Consider the following 15,650-nt stretch of genomic DNA (forward strand, 5'->3'; position numbering starts at 1 on the left):
TGGCACAGAGCATAATAAATCAAGGTCAGGGGCTCTGGTGTTTGGGGTCTTGATCCTTCATCTCGTGACCTTGTGCAAGTCACGTGGCTGTCCTTGGCTGTAAGATGTGGATACTAACAGAATAGATCTTACAGGGTTGCAGTCAGTGTAAAAGGACATAGAAATATGTGATATAAATAGCCCTGAGCATGCGCTTTGGCACACAGTAGGTATTAAATCATGGTAACCTCCCACAGGAAAAAATCCCAAACTTTGCAAAGGCAGTGGTGTGGCACCCCTGCCCTCTTCTCCCCTTCCAGCCCTCTCTTCCCTGAGTTTTGATTGTCACTGTCCCTTGCCATGCACCTGACCCGGGTCCACAAAGCATTCTCCCCACCTGTCCACACCCAGTCCACCCAGCAGGTCTCCTGGGCAACCCACCCTGACGTCACTTGCAGCTCTGGCGGCTGGCCCAGGAGCTGAAGCAGCTGGTGGCCAGATCATGTTTCCAGGTGAGTCCCCTCCCCGACTCCAGCTCCCCACCCCCAACCTGGGGGGTGTGGGTGGGACAGCGGGGGAGAAATAGAGCAGGGCTTGGAGTCAAGGAGCTGCTGGGAATGGCGTGCATGGCGGGCAGCCTGAAACAGGGCCAGCATCTGTCCTAGATAAGGTGGCGGGTGGCCTACTTGAGCCGGCGCTGGAGCTCCCCGGTGGGCACCTCTCCCAGGCCCTGGGTAGGTGTGGGTTAGCTCCTAGAAGTAGGCTAGGGCCCGGCTATAATCAGCTCATCCCACCAGGTACATTTGCCAAGGTCTCTGAGCCCTCTGCAGCTGGCATTTATTGAGCACTTACTGTGTTCCGAATCTCTTCCAAGCAATAACTCACTCTGCTCTCACACCAACCTGTAAGGTCCTTGTGATGCACAGACAAGAAACTGAGGCACAGAACCAGGAAGATAAATTCCCAAGTCCACAGGCCAGAGCTAGAATCCCATCCAGGTGTTGTGGGACTGGGGTTGTGTGGGGTGGGAAGGTCACACAGACACAGCCTGAGTGTGGTGGGAGGAGTTCTGGCTGCTGCTTTGCATTTCTTTAGGGATCCTGAGAAGTTTCCTGGAAAGCAGGCTCCTCAACTTGCTGTGTGATGGACATATGACAACTGAGGGAAATGTCCCTCCCAGGGCTGAATTTCTCCAGCTGTAAAATGGGACTGCTAAATGGGCCAACCTGCAGGGAGGCTATCAGGCAGAAGCAATGAGAGCTTATTAAACTGCTTCGAAAGTAAAAGGCAAGGTGCCATATAGTTTGATAGAGTCAAAATTGGGACCTGAGGTGATACTGTGCCTGTTTCCCTATCCATCTATTAAGTGGTGGGGAGGAGGCACCAGTGCCTACCTCCCACGTGTGTGGTGAGGATCTCCTGAAGTGAAACTTACAATGAGCTCAGCACTGGGCCTGGTTATGTAGTTAGTGCTCCACACATCTCAGCTGTGATGCCAAAAATCCGCCGCTGCCAACAGCAAGACTGGGGCAAAAACACTTTGGAGTGTCACTTCACGTCTCTTAGCGTCAACTTCCTCTGTAAGTTGGAAGTATAATGATAGTGCCTGCTATATCAGTTTGTTCTTCTGTAAAATGGGGGTGATAATACCTATCTAATAGGGTTGTGGGTGAGGATTCTGTAAAGTACTTGGTTACATAAGTGTTAGCTTCTTTTATTTTTTTTTTTTTAACAAATTCCTCATTGGGGTGTCTCCCAAAATAAGTGAAACAATGCACAGAACGCACCTAGCTTGTGCTACAGAATAGGTGCTCAATAAAATGATACTGATTTTTCCACTCTTCCTGGTTCCCGACGAAGGGACTACAAGTACTAGCATGCCCTATGCCCCCGATCGGGGACCCTACAACCGGCGCCGGCGCGCTGCAGGCCGGGAGTTGCAGTCCTCACGAGGCAGGCCCCGCCTCGCCCCTGCTTGGGGGAGGAGGTTGGAGAGCCGCCCTGCCGGCCTTTGAATTTTGCCGCGAAAAGCGCGCGTGGCGGCCCCCGGCCCCGCCCCCCGCAGGACGCGGCGCCGCGTCACCCTGGTAACCGCCTCTCGGCCGCCACTGATTGGGCTAGGCTCCAGGGGGCGGGAGGGGGGCGAGACGCGGCGGCGGCTGCCGGCGCTAGCGCCTGTCAGTCGGGCCGGAGCGGAGCAGCTAGCAGGATAGCCGAGCCGGTGGCTCCGCTGAGAGGCTGCGCGCGGCACCCGGGGGAGGCGAAGAGCAGGGCACGCCGCTTGTGGGGCGCGGCGCGCGGCACCCGGGCCCGAGGCGAGGCGAGGCGCCGGCGCGCGCCAGGCGGCGTAAGGCTGAGGCCCCGGGAGCTCCCGCGCGCCGCCGGGGGCCATGGGCGCGTGAGAGCCCGGCGCGCGCCGCTTCTGCTGCAGCTCGAGAGCTCGAACGCCCAGTGCACCATTCTCCGGGCCGTCCCCACATCCGCCCAGCGCCACTTGGACTGGTTATTTCTCGGCGCCGAGGCCCCCGGGGCTGCACCCGAGCCTCCACCGCCCGCTGCAGCCGCCGCGGCTGCTGCTGCTCTCCGGCTTCCCCTCCCCCAACACCCGGGGCTCCGACCAGGAGGAGGAGGGGCCGGTGCGTTCTCGCCACCGCTCTTTGCAACCTGCGGGGGCCGGTGCATGCCCGGCGAGAAGCCGGGCCGTTGCAGGTGCGTGCAGCCTCGGAGGAGACGACCCTCCCCCCCCCCCAACTCGGGCGAAGAGAGCTGCAAGCCACGGGCAGGCGGTCGAGCGAGAGGAAGCAACAAAGACAAGCTGCAGCTGGGGCCGGCTAGAGGGGCCGCGGCCGCCGGGCTCCTGGCGCGGGCGGAGAGGGCGCCCCGGGGAGCTGCAGCCCTGATCAGGACCCGGAGGGGAGGCGCAGCGCCGCCCGCCGGACGCGGTGAGCACAGGCCCCGGCGAGGATGCGCCGCCTGAGCGCCCGAGCGGCCCGGGTGCCGGGCGGGCACGACCCCCGCTGAGCCGAAAGAACCCCCACCCCGGACTTCGGACGGCGCGGGCCGGAGCCTGGATCGACCTCACCGACAGCGTCCCTTCCCACCTGGAGAGAGGCATCGGCCCCCAAGGGGGGCTTCCTCAGGCAGCCTCTGCCACCTCTGCATGGCTGCAACCCAGCAAGCGGAGAGTCGTCCCCTCTGAGACCTGGTGCCCTTCGACGGCCTGGCTGATTCGGTGAGTTCCGCGGGGCGGGCTTCTAGGATGAAGCTGGGGGCACTCTCGGGTGTCGGGGCAGCCGGATTGGAAATAAAGAGGCCCTGGGCTGTGGGGGATCCTGAAGCATCCTTGTCTGCCCCTTCCCCTCCCCCCGCCCCCTCCTCACACAACTTGTCTAGACCGGCCTGCCTGCCAGAGTGGACATTGGGGGCCGATTGTGAGGACTCCGGCAGAGCCCTGGGTGGGGCGTTTGCCGGAGAGGAAAGGTCACCCCACCCCTAAAGCCAACAGACAAAGGTAGCAGCTCAGTCGTCTGAAAATTCCCCAGGAACTCCCGCGTCTTAGAGGGGTTAGGGCCGGCACTGGACACCTTGGCTTCTCCCAAGTAGCCTCTGGAATCTTTCTTCAAGGGCCATCAGCTCAGAAGGGGACATGGAGTCCCGACCATGCCTGTGGCTGCGTTGGCGATTGTGCCCTCTGAGGCTAGACTATATAACAGGGTTCACCTGGCCGCCTGCATTCCTACAAAGAACTCGCCGGGACGAGCGGTTTCCCAGTGGGGTCGCCTGTGACGTCACTGCCAGGCCTCTGACGTCACTGGGGTTGCCGTGGCAACGCGACTTGTCTTGACCCAAGGCCGGAGGGGGCGGGGTCGTGGTAACTTGGGGCGAGGCTGGATGCCTTTGGGTCCTGGAGGGGTGAAAACAGACTTCCCCCACCTGCAACTGCAGTCCTCTGAGATGGGGTGGGGGAGGGAGGCAGTGCCCGCTGTCTGTCGCTGTTAATGCTCCTCCCCGCCCAAAGACAGGTGTTTAGCTTTGTTGGTATAGCCTGGCAGTGCCCTGGGGCACAGGACTCCCAAGCTGAGCAACTCTGTGCTTTCAAAAGGGATGCTTCAAAAGAGGACAGCTTCCTGACCCCAGGCTGAAGTTCTCAGGGTCTCCAAAGAGATGTGGACCCCCAGCCTTAAATTAGACTGCTTCTGCCTAGGGAAACAGGGATGACCCCCCACCCCCCCAGCCAGGGAAGGAACAGAGAAGCTGCTGCCTGCTGCCCCTCCAATCCAGCGGTTACCCCTGCTGCTCAGTCCCAAGATGACAGGACCTTGGTCAAGCCTGGACTCCTGACTGCCCCACTCTGCTGTTGGAGTTTAAGATGATTTGACAAGCACAGTGTGGTGCTCATTAAGTTGAATGGAGGGTAAGTCAGGCCCATTGGTGCCAAGGTCTGGATAAGCATGCCCCTGCCAGGGGCCAGCTTGGATGGGGGTCGGGCAGCAGCCTTCTCTTCCCCACCACACCCCAGCCCTGGCCCTGTTCCTTGTGAAGGCCCAGAGCAGCATTTTGCTGCCGGCTCTTTGATTCCCCTTCTAAGTTCCTTCCAGCAATTGCTGCTGGTGTCGGATGTGGGTGAAACGGCTGTGATCACATTTCTAGGAAAGGGTTAGAGAACTGTGTCATTGCTTCAGGGGCGTGGAGTGGGGTTACAACAGAGGGGGAGTGTGTGTGAGGTCATTATGAGAAGCCAGGCCCCCGTCTCTGCGCAGTGAGCACCCCCCCACCCCCACTGTGTTCTCCTACCAGGCTCTCTAGCTAGATTAACAAGTCGATAAATATCAGTGGATCTGCTTGGGGCGGGGGGGTGGGCTTGGCAGGGAGATATTTTCAGCTGAAACGGTGTCGTTAAACACACAGGCTTCCAAGGACAGAGCAACGGCAGATGGGGGTAGAAGTGGGAGAGGTGGGCAGAAGGGCTGTTTGTGCCGCGTCTCGAAGCTTCCCAGTTTAGAAACAAACTCAGAGTGTGCGCCAGAGACCCACAAACACAGGCAGTTGGAGGTCTTCCGTGGAGTATTTACACTTCCACAGCCAAGGCGGAGGGAGCGGCTGTCAGAATTGGGCAATTCCTTCTGTTCCCTTCCCTGGGCTTGGCAACAACACTAGGCGACAAGCAGGAGGGAATGCCAGCTTACCCGGCGTCTCCCCCTGTGCCAGGCATCTTACAGGATCTCGGTGACTCCTTATAGTAGCTCATGTGCTGTGCCATTTTACGGATGAGGAAACTGAAGCTTAAACAGAGGTGCTCAGCCAGGCAGCCACAGAGGTTCAGCTGTGAACTGCCTTGACTCCTGAGTCCCCAGGTCTTCCCACCCCACCCCACCGGCCCCCCCTCCACCCCATTCTGTAGGTAGAGGGAAGCACCGCCACTTGTTAGCCAGGGTCCCGCTACGAGTCGGGGGCCATCGCTATGGAGGGAGTCTGGCCTCACTGATGTGTCTTCCCACACTGAAACCCGGGGACCCCCTTGGCTGGCCCTCAGCTGGTGGTGAAGACAGGATGCTGGTGGAGCAGCTTTGGCTTCCCACTCAGTCTGCGAGTCAGGAAGGGCCCTATGCAGGGGGGGCCGTGTGACTCTCAGGCCAGGCAGGGGAGTAGCAGAGTGTTCTGGGCCTTGGGAGTGGGCCACGTAGCAGGCCTGAGTGCTGGGGTATGCTGGATGAGGGGACGAGGTGGCCCTGGGGGTGAAGGTGGGGGGTTGTCCCAGAGACTTTAAGTGATAGGAGAGATTTAAGCAGGGGAGAAAATCCAGTGTGGGCTCCTCTGACTCGGACAGTGACCCTGGACATCCCTTCCAGTCCCAGGCAGGGAGGGGCAGAAACCTCTGAGCAGTCTCCTCTCTCAAGGTTAGCATCCTACCTCCCCCCCACCCCGCAGTAATCCTTATCACAGGCCTTAATTCCATATAAGCTCACCCACCTCCTATCCCTTCTGAGCTTCATAGTTGTGGACCAGGGCTGGGCTAGTCTGGGTTTCTTAACACCCAGGGGCTTGTGATTAAAAGCCAGCTTGTGGGCTGTGTGACCTTGGGTGAGTAGCTTTGCCTCTCTGAGCCTCAGTCTCCTCATCGGTGAGGAGGACGGCATCTGTGTTAAAGGATTCGCGGAGGGCTGAGGACAGGCAATGGCATATCACAAGCCTTCCATAAGTGCACATGCTCGTGGCCAGTGGTAGCTTATCCGCAGAACCCGGGCCTTGAATGGCTCTTCCAGTCCCGTTTGGAGCCAAAGATCAAAGACCCTAGGGCAGGTCAGGGACCCTCATCTTTCCAGCTGCCAGTGCTGGGTCTCCCACCCACCTTCCCAGGGCACCCCACGTGGTGAGCACACGTGGCTCGCATCTGAGTCCCAGGGGCGCCTGGGGCCTGACCAGGGGGCCCCCTTCCCCAATCTCCCTTCTGCCCCTTCCTCTCTCCAGCCCCTCGCAAACCGGGAGGAAGCGAGCGGAGCAGCTCATATTCATGAACCGTAATTCAATCAGGCGGAGATTCCTCTGGGCTCAGGGCGGGGGTGAGAACGGGGAGGCGCGCACAAAAGGGCCGCTTTATTACCTCCCGCGGGCCGGGAATTGCTGCTCTCCCCTAGCAGCGGCCGGAGCCGCCTTTATTGTGTTAACCCATTTGCGTGTCAAGAGCTATTGTGCGCTTTCTCTCCCGGTGCGGGGCGGGCTGTGCGCCGGCCGGTCACCTCCGTGGGCGCCGCCCACCGCCCTGATTGGTTGCTAAGTGATTTGCATCCAAGGTAATCACTTTTATCTCAGAAGGATGTCGACTATAATTATAAGCTACTGACATCTTTTGAAATCTGCCTAATGACTATTTTAGTCTTGCCCGGGCTGGGGGTGGGGAGGGGGTTTCTGGAGGCTGGAGGGGGTGGGGTGGAGGGGGGGAGGCTGGAAGCCGGATGGATTCCTCCCACCTGGACCGTTTAGTTCGTTACTTGAGAAATATCTGAATGTCTACTGCGAGCCTGGAACAAAAGGCGGGTTGTGGATATTGGGGAGTTGGGGGCGCATTCCTGGGGATGGAGTTAGTACCATTTTAGAGATGAGGAAAATAGAGGCCCTGGGGACTAGCCTCCTGCCCGGAATTATACATCCAGTAAGTGGTCAGGACCTAAGTCTGTCTGGCCCTTAAATTCATGTGCTGGCCACTGAAGTGAGGTGTAGACAGACATAATAATAGTAATCATTCCTGTCTGGTACCTCCCAGGGCTTATGTCATAACCTTGACATGCAGGTGCTGTTCCTACCGGCATTTGACCCAGGAGAAAACAGGGGCACAGAGAGGTTACATTATTGCCCAAGGTCACACAGCCAGGGAGGGGCAGAAGCGTGAGGTCTGTTAACATGATGGCCAGAAGTAGGGGTGCAGCGTGGGCAGTGAGAAGAGGGGGGAAGGGTAAGCGTGACTTCTTGCTCCCCTCTCCCCTGCCCCTTTGTGGTTCCATTCAGTAAACAATGGGCATCAGCCTGGGTTGAGGGTACCCTGCCGGTCACTGTCTAGGTGGCAAAGCTCTAAGGGATCAGATGGCCCACAGCCTCCACGGGGCATAAGATGAGTCTGCAACTGACTTGAATTCTGCACAGAGCCAAAGTAGGGCTGGAGGAGAGACACTGAGCGGGTGGGAAACTGCAGCTGGTCGTGGAGGGCTTTCTGATAGAGGAGGCTTCTGCTATGGGCCCGGAGGACTGACCGGATCTGACCATTGTGGAGGGAATGGGGATGTCACTGGGAGGGAGTTGGAGAATGCAGGGGCATGACCAGAAGGGCAGGGAGAGCTTATAGGAGGGTGGAGGTTAAAAGGAATTAAGCTACAAGAGTGAGCAGGGCCTCGAGTGCTGAGCTAAGTACCTGGTTTGTCCAGAGGAGCAGCCAGAAGCCAGTGAAGGTGCCTGGCGGGGAGGGGTGCAGTGTGATCTGGGTGCCCTTAGGCCAGTCTGCCAGCCTTGTTGGGCTTCGCAGACTGAGATGAACCCTGGCTCCATTTTCATTGGCTGTGTGTCCTCAGACAAGTCACCTCACCTCTCTGGGCCTCACTTGCCTCATCAAAGGCGTAATAGCAATTTTCTCACTGGCTTGTGGGTGGGATGAGGTTGAGTGTGTGGAAAGCTTGGGGGAGCTCAGACTGAGCCTTTCAGAGCTAGGTGGCTCAGTCCCAGGCCCCAGGCAGTCCTCCTGGCCCCACAGCAAAGCAGATCCCGTCCGCAGCAGCTGTTTGGGGCCCTGGGAGCCCCTGCCATTGTGCAGAGGGCACTGGGGACAAAGGCCCTGGGGGTCAGGGGGTAAGGCCGGGGCTGACTGTGAGCAGGCTCCTGCTGATGGGGACTTAATGACTCAGGACTTAATGACCTAGAGTCTGTGGGGCGGGGCCTCCCTTGGAGGAGGAGGAGGGAGATCCAGCCACCAGCTGTCGGCTCCAGGATTCGCTGCCAAGGCAGGGGCAGCTGCCCCGCAGAGTCCAGGCCTGAGCTTGGCACCGGGAGAAGCCGAGGTGGCAGGGCCTCCTGGCTTGCCGTCCTCAGGCCTGAACTGGCGGCTCGGCTTTCCCAGTCAGCTCCCACATGACCTCAGTCTCCTCATCTGTCAGGTGGGCCAGAGGTCCACTTCGGAGGGCAGCTGTGCGGCTTGGCAGGAACCGACAGCAAGTGGGCAGTAAACAGGAACTGCTATTTTGGCTTTTTATTCATCCGTTCATTCAGGGAGATTCACTGCTCTGTGCTAGGCTGCCTGCCAGGAGCTGGGGATGCACAGATGAAAAAGCCTAGTTGCCTTGAAAGGTGGTGAGGTCTCAGACACACACCATCCCAGTATGGTGGGTGGATCGCCATAATACAGGAATTCACAGTGTGCAGGCACGGTGCCAGGAGCAAGGTGACAACAGAGAACAAGGCAGATAGAGCCCCTGCTCTCTGGGGCCCTCAGCCTTCCAAAGCCCACTAGGAAATGAGAGGTGGAAATAACTACTTCCAGCTTTAGTAGCCAGGGAGGCTCCCTGGAGGAGGAGGTACTCTCTGTTGCTAGCTTTGGGGACTTCTGTCTAAACACTTCACCGATTACGGGGATCATAGGACCCTGCTGGCCATCTGTTTGCCAGACAGAGCTTTCCGCTTTGGCATTTTAATCCTCTTATGGTTCCAGGAAGGGTGTTTTGGTCCCTGGTGTATAGGTGAAGGCGCTGAGGCTCAGCAAGGTGAAGCAACAGCCCAGGACCACATGGCAGGTCAACAGACTCCCCTTCGTTATCCACACAAGCTTTTTTATTTGTATTAAGTCTATTTTGGGGGGGAAACTGCTCTGGATCTTCCTTGCTGTGTGCGTGGTTTCTCTAGTTGCGGCATTCAGGGACTGCTTTTCATTGCGGTGTGCAGGCTTTTCACTGTGGTGGTTTCTCTTGTTGTGGAGCATGGGCTCTACAGCGTGTAGGCTTCAATAGTTGTGGTACCTGGGCTGAGTTGCCTTGTGGCATGTGAAATCTTCCCAGACCAGGGATCGAACCTGTGTCCCCTGCATAGACAGGCGGATTCTTATCCACTGGACCACAAGGGAAGTCAGGTCGGCACAAGCTTTTACTAGTCCCCTGCTTGTGAGGGCCCTGGGCTGAGTGGGGCTGTCACGAGAGGATCCTTGGGCAGAAACTGAGGAAATCCGGTTCCGGGCCAGCTGTTGCTTTTATGAGCTCACGACCTTGAGCAAGTGACCTTCCAGCCTGGCCTCAGCTGTGTCCTCTGTAAAATGTCAAGGATGGCAGATCTGTGGCAGGTCTGGCTTGCCTTAGACTGCTGTGCCCTTGGCAGACATCGCCAATCAATTGCTGCCCTCTTTCCCCCCACTGAGTTCTTCCCCTGACCTTGGGTTCTTGCCAAGGCTCAGGGCAGGCTGCACCAGTCAATCAGCAGGGGCCTATGAGCTGAATGAAGGCCGCTTGCTTGCCTGGCCTCCGTGAGCTCGAGGGGTCCCTTCCACCCATCTCTGCAGGGTTGAGAGGACCAGGGTATCAGAGCGAGGGATTTCTGGGGGAGTCTCCTGAGGATGTGGATGGTTCTGCAACCATGAGGGCTGTGGAGGTGTGAGTCTGTCTCTTCAGCTCCCAGAGAGACCCACGTCCCTGTCTGCACATCCCAGCACACGCTCAGCGTGGAGTGTTCGAGCAGATTCAGGATGCTTTCAGTCTGGATAATAATAATGGCATTTATTGAGCTCTTCCCAAGAGTCAGGTCCTTCCTGGGCATCCTCTCATTCATCATTCCTCAGAAGCACCCACAGCGTGCCTCTCAGCAGTCTTAGGAAGAAATCTTAACCCATTTTAGACATGCGGAAACCGAGATGAAGAGCCAATAAGTAGAGTAGGGTTACGCACCTGCTGAGTGGCTGAGCTGGCATCATCCTGATCCAGGTCTGGAAGTCCACAGCCCGGTACAGACCAGGCAGACTTCCTGGAGGAGGTGTTGTGAAAGGCCAGAGCCTTAAAGGTCAGTGAACTTCTGACTGGCAGAGCTAGGCCTTCTGGGCAAGGGAAGGGGTCTTTTGGGGTGAAGAGAACAGCATGAGAAGCAGCTCAGAGGCTACAGGCAGGAGTGTTTAGGTTGCGGGACTAGGTTATGGCTGGAGGTGACTGGAATGTCGGCCAGGAGGGGACTGTGGTGGCTTTGGCATTTAGACTTGGCCCTCCCATAGTCAGGAACGATGGCAACTCTTGGAGCAGAGGAAATGACCCAGTCCTAAGTTTATTTATTCAGCACCTCCACGAACCCTGGGTGAGGTCAGCCGGTGCTTGGGGCTACCTCTGGTCAGCTGGAAACTTTAGCCTAGATCATTGCCTGGCACATAGTAGGGAGGCTTCCAAGAAATGTCTGTTGAATGAATCAATGAATGAAAACGTTTTCCGGATGGAAACACGCGTAGCTAGCCTCCCCAGCTGCAAGGGGGAGAGAGGCCGAGTCCCTCTCTCCAGGAAAAGCTGAACACCAGGCCTGGGGGCAAGTACCTGGGGTGGGGGCTTTCCACCCTCCCCGACCCTGCTGCCTGTCCCCAGAGCCCTCTTAGACCTTCCCGCCTGGCTGTCCGCTATTTTCACCGCCAGGCGTGGCAGGCAGCCTGGACCCAGCGCTTATGGGGGGATAAAAGATGAAGGTTCATGACCATTTTTTAACTCAATAAAGGGAGAGACAGGCTGCAGGCTGCAGGCCGGAGATATAATTAGTTCGCAGCAGTGGCGCTTTCTTGATTTAGCTTCTAAGAGAACAAGACAAGGATGTTATACCCAATTAGCAGTAACATCCAGTCGGAGCCTCAATAGGTGAGATAACAAGCTATTTTTATGACTTTTCTTTTCCAGCTTGGATGGGGCAGGGAGGTGGGGGAAAAGGGGTATTGGGGCCTTACTTCTTTTCATCAGGGAACAATTATGAGTGAATGCAGGATTTCCCCAAGCCAAATGATGCATTTGTTAACCCAAATAAGCAGGCATGCCGGCGCGGCAGCTGGGACAGCAGGCTGGCACTCGGAGGCCGGGACTGGTGGAAGGGGTGCAGGCCCCTTACCCCCATTTTGGAAGCCCCTGGAAGAGGCTCCACATGCAGAGAGCCCCTCGGTGTGTCAAGGGGGAGCCCAGGCCCTGGGGATGTTCTGAGTGACTGCCTTGATTTTCCTACCTGCTTCAAAGAGGTGCAAGGAGGTGGCACCAGGTCCCCTGGGGGTGAGGATGGAGCCAGTTCTGGCCCTTGGCACCTCTTCCTGGCACCACTCAAGACCCTCTCTGCCAACTGGGCCAGAGGTCCTGGCTCCTCAGCCTTGAACCTGGCGTTGCATTCTGCCTGCTAGACCTCCATTACGGCTTGCACTGCCCGACCACCCTCCCACCTGTCCTGGGTCCCAGCCCCAGTGTCTGGCGGGGTCTTGAGGGATAATTACCTGCACTGTCTCCATCCTCATTACCCCCGCAGCCGGGGCACCCAGCACTGGCCAAGTCTCTGCTGGGCAGGGAGGCCCTGCCAAGCCCCACCCCGGCTTCCTGGCCACACTCCGGCTCCTGGCGAGGGCTGGGGGATGCCCAGAGAGGAAGCTGGCATGGCCGTCTCAACACCCCGTCAGCTCGGGCCCCAAGCCCAGAGCAGGTTCCCGGGCCTCTGCGCTGTCTTGCAGAATGCGGCCCCGCCCCTGCCCCAAGCCCCATCTCCCCGGCAGTGTGGAGCCCTGCGCTCGTGGCTCACAGGACTGACAAATCCAGCCATGCAAAGTGGGAGTTTAATTGCAAACAGTTTTTATGGATCATGGGCCCATCTGTGCCACCATATGCAAAAGGAGAGGAAAAAAAAAAATCCCTGTTTAAAAAAAAAAGTGTTTCTCCCTGTCCCATCCCCCAGACAGACTCCCAAAGAAACAGTCGCTAGGGTTTTTCTGGCTGCAGGCAGGCATGGAACTGGGACCCACCGTGGGCGGCTTCCTTCACTGTGGGCCTGGCAAAGTCAGGGGGTGGGGCAGGGCAGGGGTGAGCTGACCCCTGGGGCCTGACTGCTAAGAGGAGCCCGCAGTGTGGGGGGGGTCCTCAGTAAACTGCCGGAAGTTCCTGCACCCACTGGGTTTTCTCTGGGCCTTTGCATGTGCCCTGGAGCTGTCCAAGTATCTACTGTTCTTTTTCCAGCCACCCCGAGAATGCTACTTGCAGAGCAGGACTCGGCACAGAGTGGGCCGTGTGTAGTGTCAATATAAATGTGGGCCTGAGTGGGGCTTATGGATGAGGCACCTCTTCTTCCGTTTCTCGCCCAGGAGATATAGCTGCAGGAATTCATTTCCCCCAGGTCGCCCAGGCCTCACAGACTTCCCCTCTTCCCAGTGGTCCCGGTTTCCTGGCCTCCTGCCCTGGTACACAGATGAGGCCTCTCCAGGGAGTCAGCAGACCTCAGGAAGGGCTGGGTGGGCTTGGTTGTCTGAGGGCATTCACCCCTGGGGCAGCCTGCCAGGGTCCTATCACTGCACCACCTCATCCCAACTAAGGGACGTCAGATTGTTGCTTCTTCCTCTTTGTGCCTCAGTTTTCCCATCTGTAAAATGGGGGTAAGAAATGGATGCAATACTGCATATGAAAAGCCTCTATATCTGTCATCTCTCTTGACCCAGGGAGGGTCTTTGTTAACTGATGTATTCCCAAGTTCCTAAGCAGGACACTTGACATTTAGTCAGTGAGTGAATGAGTCAGTGAATGAATGAACGCATGTGTGAGCAAGATATTTGGAAGACTCTCTGGGGGAGGGAATGAAACACAGGCTCCCAGCCTGCCAGAAACTTAGGGTTTTTACACCCTTTTTTTGACATCTAGAAACCACTCTGCAAACTATGGGAGTGATGAGTTCCATTCTACTGATGGAGAAAACTGAGGCTCAGAGCGAGCCAGGGACTCTCCCAAGGTTATGCAGCTGAAAAGAGGCCTGAGGGGGAACCAGAACCCTGATCTGACCATGTCTTGGACTTTCACATTGTAGGTGAGGACAGTTAAGCCCAGAGTGGGCAAGGAGTTCAGCCAAGGCCACACAGCAAACAGCAGGCAGTGTTTGTGGGGGTCCTTCCTAGTCCCTTGTAAGCTGAGGCAGCTCAGCCTCTCCAGCTTCAGAGCTAGAGGTACCCTCGTGCTCCTCCCTCCTCCCCTGCCCCCCCATCCCCCCGGTCTGCCCCGGGATCCCTGAGCGTGTGGGTTTCCCCATCACCTTCATAAGCTGGCAGCTCCAGGCCTCATGCTGGGGCGCTGATGCCCAAGGCCTAATGCTTGGTGCAGCCCTCCTGCAACAGGTGATGGGGAAAGTGGGACCTCGTGGGCAAGCATGGACCAGCCAGGCCCCTGGCAGGAGCCCAGGCCAGACACCAGGCAGCCCAGTCCCCGCCCAGCAGTGATCACCAGCTCCCGTTGTAATCATTAAAACTATTAGAAGGAAACGTTCGCTTGAAGCAAATGTCAGGCGCCGAGTTGTGCTTTGTAAACGCTCACAATTAATGCCAATCAGGCCCGGAAAAAAGCCGGCCCGGAATCCTGTCTGTTTCGTCTCATTTGTCAGCTGGTGCCGCTCCGTGTTGCACATTTTCATACAATTGCTATAAACATAAAAGGGAAACTCCACAGTGTTCCCGGGCGCCCGGATGGTGCGCGCCGGCTTAATTACTCGGGACTCTGCCGTTCACTTGGCTGCCCTGCGCTGGTGGGAGGGAGAAGGGGGAACTTTGTGCGGTAGGGTGAGGGCTCCTGGGGGTCAGCCAGGGAGTTGGGTCCAGCTCCAGGCCCGGGTCTCCAGCCCTGCCCTCCACAGGCAGAGAATGACTGTGAAGCAAGAAGAAGAAACAAAATCCTGCTAAAATTGATGTGCACAGTCCTCAAGGAGAAAAGAGGGGCTCAATGCCCACCCGACTTTGGCTGGGAGCCCCAATTCCACCTCCTAGGATGACGCGTCAGGAATAACGTTCATTGCCCGCCCACAGCATGCCAGGCCCTGAGCCACTTGCCAACTGGGCCTCAGTTTCCCTATCTGATTTGGGAGTCATAGCCCAGTAGGTCAGGATTTCAAGCTTGCTGGGGCCAGGCTCTGGTCTGTAGGCATGAAGCAGGCTTTTTTTTTGGTGGGGTGGGGGTTGGAATGGGCTACTCTGGGTCTTAGTTGTGGCATTGTGGCATCTTTAGTTGCGGAATATGGGATTTAGTTCCCTGACCAGGGATCGAACCCGACCCCCCTGCATTGGGAGCACAGAGTTTAGCCACTGGCCCACCAGGGAAGTCCCAAAGCAGGCTTTTTCTCGTTTAGTTGTTGCTGTTCAGTTGTTTAGTCATGTCCAGCTCTTTGTGACCCCAGGGACTGCAGCATGCCAGGCTTCCCTGTCCTTCACTATCTTTCACAGTTTACTCAAACTCATGTCCATTGAGTCGATGACATCATCACAGGAACCTCTTGAGGGCAGGCAGCTCTTAGCAACAGGGAGCATGAGGCTCAGAGTCGCACAGCCAGGATCGCTGGACCTGGGTCGCTGGCCTGTGGAGCCCACCCTGGTATGCCCTTCCAGAATAGCTGGAGGGTCAAAAAGAGGTGATGGAACTAAAAGTCCCAGCACACAGTAGTTGTTTTCCTAAGCAGTGGCTGTTGTTATTCTGCTGCCTGCAGATGGGCCAGAGGCAGTCAGGGGCTCTGACCGGAGCCTGAGGGTCAGCACCAACACACATGGACCTTGCTGGGAGGAGAGGGGTGGAGGGGAGTGGTCTATGGGGAGGGGGAAGCTGCCTGCTCCCCCCACCCCTGATTGCCTCTAATCTGCATCTGAAGTACTGGGTGCACGCCAGGCTCACATACCTAACCAAACCCTCCACCCCCAGGATGGTGGGTGGGTTGTCGTCATTGCCCCCATTGTACAGATGAGAAAACCGAGGACCAAACTGATGTAGGGCTGCAGAGCGAGAAGGTGGGGAAGCTGGAGCCACATTCAGGTTCAGTTGCTCCAAAGCCATTTTCCTCCTGTCTAGCCCCATCTTCGTTGTGGCCTGGATGGAGGCCTGGTCAGCTCTACAAATCCACCCTTTTGAGCTTTCTAGTTCTCTGTGGATGGGGTCTTCTGAGGCCAGGCTGGCTTTGCAGGGACATGCCGGCCT

The 15,650-nt window shown here is 57.4% G+C and overlaps 1 protein-coding gene across 2 annotated transcripts in view; it reads left to right on the forward strand.

Annotated features, from left to right (window-relative positions):
- The first annotated feature begins 2,607 nt into the window (after positions 1-2,607).
- The window catches only part of FAM222A (family with sequence similarity 222 member A), a 60,112-nt gene continuing 47,069 nt past the window's right edge, over positions 2,608-15,650 (forward strand). For both annotated transcript variants that reach the window (XM_043901568.1, XM_043901570.1), the window contains exon 1: positions 2,608-3,211. The gene's annotated coding sequence lies outside the window, so the exon portion shown is untranslated. The remainder of the gene's footprint in view (positions 3,212-15,650) is intronic.

The sequence above is a fragment of the Cervus elaphus genome, chromosome 5 (assembly GCF_910594005.1).
Source record: "Cervus elaphus chromosome 5, mCerEla1.1, whole genome shotgun sequence".
In the NCBI taxonomy this organism is placed as follows: Eukaryota; Metazoa; Chordata; class Mammalia; order Artiodactyla; family Cervidae; genus Cervus; species Cervus elaphus.